Here is a 3,474-nt window from a genome sequence, read left to right as displayed (position 1 = left end):
TTTTCCTCATGGAACGGCAGAAAGAACCAGAGAAAAGTACCAGCACAGAAGGAACCCATTCGGCCCATCACGTCTATGCCATCCCGAGGACACCCAGGTGTCTTCTTTCCAAGCTCAGCTTCCGACACCCGGCCCAGAGCCATGCAGCTGAAAGCATGATGGAGATCCACATGCTTAAAAGGGCAAGTTGGCGACTTCGTCCGTGCCTGAAGCAAACATTTCCAACCATAATCGCTGCGAGTAGGGTTCGAACCTGCGCGGGGAAACCCCATTGGATTTCGAATCCAACGCCTTAGCCACTCGGCCATCGCAGCTACTTGTCGCAATAATGTAACCACCTCAGTCACGTGCATATATTAACTTCATCAGTACCAGGATTGGACAGAGCACAGTGTGTGAGCTGAAATTTGTTCCTCAACTTTTACTTTGTATCTTTGTCTCTGAATTCATTTATTAGGTCAGAGACTTGTTTTCTTCTACTTAAATAATTTTTCAGTGAAAACTAATTACGTCCGAAGAAAAAATGAAAAAGTATCTCTATTACTGTCGAATCTTGCGTTCGCCCTGTTTTTGTTCATTCGTTTTAAAATGCAAGAGGCCGCCGATAAGGTTCCAAATATATTATCAATGTGATGGCAGGGAATTGAATCCCTACCACCTGCTTGAAATGTAGCTATTTCCGCCACTATCCCACCGCCGCTCGTGCTGCTCAAGCAATCGTTATTTGCATTAGTTATAATTACGGAACTACCTTAAATGCTGATTTCATCAGGCACCAGTGTGCCCGTAGTCAACTGAAATTGGCTTGTCTCGTTTTAACCACATTTTTACTGTTGTTTCATACCGGGAATTCATTGATCAATTTTGAGGCCTGTTCTTTTATTGAACAAAATTTTCACTCAAAGTAACTTGAAGCTGAATTTTCCGTTAGAAAGATCGTGATGGTGAGGATTTCATTTTAAGGGTGCGCACTGTTATGGCCTGCGATAACTAATGAAAGAAATCAGAACTGTGATGGCCAGGAACTGACCCTAGATCAAATGCTCGCACAGTCACCACTCCACCACCATCGCTCACCTGGTTCTGCCACCCACTCTGTAAGAACGTTCAGCTCTGACAGTGAATCTGGTTTCCTCCAGGTCCAATCTGAGGATGGTCAGAAACTGTCTGTCACTGTAAGAAACTCCATTATCAGCGAGTCTGGGATGATCATTTAACTGGCTGTTACTGGTTGTTGTGGTTGTGATTTACTGTTATCTGTCAGTGAAAGAGCAACAAATGAAACGATACAAACACTTATTTGGAGAAAGGGCTTCTCTTGTGGCACTGGGAGTATTTGCATAATGGATGTCTGGTTCTGTTCAGTTTGACGGCAGTCGCGTCTGATGCACTTTAATTCTTGTATTTTTTCCCCCCACGATACCCTTTCCCGATCGCGACGTGTCGTGTTTATTTGCGCGTTTGCTAAAATGTTGAACTGGAACCAACTGGAATTGGCCTATTATTTCAGCAAGCTGCACTTTGTGCTCTGAACACTCTTTGTTGCAGTATGAGCGCTGCAGCTGCGGATCTGTGGGGCAAATGATGGCATGTAGGACTTCTCATCATTGTTTTATTTAATTTGATTTAACTTGTTATTGTCACATGTGATAATACAGTGAAAAAGTATTTTTTCTTATGCACTGGAGAGACAAAGCATACCGTTCATGGAGAAGGAAAGAAGAGACTGCAGAATGTAGTGTTACAATCATAGCTCGGGTGTCGAGAAAGATCAACCTAATGCAAGGGAGGTCCATTCAGAGGTCTGATGGCAGCAGGGCAGAAGCTGTTCTTGAGTCGATTGGTAGGTGACCCCAGACTGATGTACCTTTTTCCCGATGGAAGAAGGTGGAAGAGAGAATGTTGTCTGGTGAGACATTCAAAAGTTGTGGGTTAGAATCTCATCGAAGTCGGCTTTTTAGGGAAAGTTTGAAGAAATCGGGAACTGGTGTATCAATGCTCTCAGAGAAGTGAAACGACCGCCTGGAACTTCATGAGAATGCACACAGCGCAGAAGTAAAACATTTGTTCCCTCGGCCCTGCACCGACAACAATCCCACCCATCCTGTATCTTCGTAACCCCACATATTTACCGTGCTAATCCCCCTGACACTGAGGGACTATTTAGCATGGCCAATCCCGCTAAAACGGCACTAATTTTCATGGCTGAGCTGCCTATTCTGGAAAGAAAAAATCTGCCATTCGGGCCGCAAATGAAGCTGGCGTCTGCTTTGGATCTTCTGAAACCACATGTTAATCTGGTGGCAAACTCCTCTCCAAAACTGGTGTCCTAATTTGAATCGAGTTTCTCATTGGATTAGCAAAATGGGAATGTGGAATTGTTCTGGACTATTCACCCGTCAAGCCTGTGTCCCCAAACTTCATCTTCGTTCCGTGAAACTCAAAATACTGAACGAATCATCAGTTCACCGGCAATAAGCGTACAGAACAAATGCACCACCGACGAGGATGGGATTCGAACCCACGCGTGCAGAGTACAATGGATTAGCATTGCATCGCCTTAACCACTCGGCCACCTCGTCATGCAATAGTCGCTCCCCAAAACACCTGTTGTGTTTTAACATCCGGAACAAATAACACATTTCTCCCACAGGAAAATGTTGCCTTTCTGCATTCTCGTTAATTTTGATTCGCTGTTACTTTTCCATTTGATGTAAATCCAGAGAAAGTAAAGAGAGGGACAGTTCACCTCCCTTGTCCCTGTTTGGTTTTGAATTCACCGAACATGACCCTGATGTAAAAAGTGGCAAGTGCTGTGAGTTTGTGGCGCAACGGGAGAGCATCTGACTTCAAAGTAGAGAGCTGCGTGTTCGAATCACGGAGCTTTTCTGTGTTGGTCTTTGGATTTTGGTTGTTTCCCATTGTTCCTGAAATGATACAGCTGTGATAGAAATGAAATTTTAGGGATGATCCGGTTCGCATGCTCAGTTTACATTTTTGCGCACTTTTATATTTGAACAATGTGTCAGAGATATGATTCGTCCATTGCTTGTAAAATAAAAGCAAGGTCCGCAGTCGTTTCTGGGAGGCATCAATGGGAAGAGCTGACTGGTGGTGATTTAACCAGAGGATTCACATCTCAGGCGAGGAGCAAGGCCGAGACGGCAGGGCCTTCATGAACAATCTCAACTGATACGGGAATTGATCCTGCGCTGCTGGCTGAATAAACTGTCCAGCCAACTGAGACAAATACGCTGTGCTACTCGTTGATGAAAATCAAGGAGATGAAGCAAATGAACTGCAGAGAAAACCCTGATTTGCCTTTGGGCAGCAGCAAAATATTTCCACTTGATGTAGTGAGCACGTGATAGCAGAGGATGGTTTTGATCCCTCGACCTTTGGGTTATGGGCCCAGCACGGATCCACTGCGCCAGTCTGCTTCGGAAGCGAACATCTCCCTGCTTGTTACTGCTG

General features: G+C 44.8%; 2 non-coding genes across 2 annotated transcripts; both read right to left on the bottom strand.

Annotated features, from left to right (window-relative positions):
* Positions 1 to 232: 232 nt before the first annotated feature.
* Positions 233 to 314, bottom strand: trnas-cga (transfer RNA serine (anticodon CGA)). The gene has a single exon. It is a non-coding gene; the product is annotated as a tRNA-Ser (tRNA).
* Positions 315 to 2,500: 2,186 nt separating this feature from the next.
* Positions 2,501 to 2,582, bottom strand: trnas-gcu (transfer RNA serine (anticodon GCU)). The gene has a single exon. It is a non-coding gene; the product is annotated as a tRNA-Ser (tRNA).
* Between the last annotated feature and the right edge of the window lie 892 nt (positions 2,583 to 3,474).

The sequence above is a fragment of the Mustelus asterias genome, unplaced genomic scaffold (assembly GCF_964213995.1).
Source record: "Mustelus asterias unplaced genomic scaffold, sMusAst1.hap1.1 HAP1_SCAFFOLD_1027, whole genome shotgun sequence".
Lineage (NCBI taxonomy): Eukaryota > Metazoa > Chordata > Chondrichthyes > Carcharhiniformes > Triakidae > Mustelus > Mustelus asterias.
The sequence above is the reverse complement of the archived record's forward strand: the minus strand, read 5'-3'. Positions and strand labels throughout refer to the sequence as shown.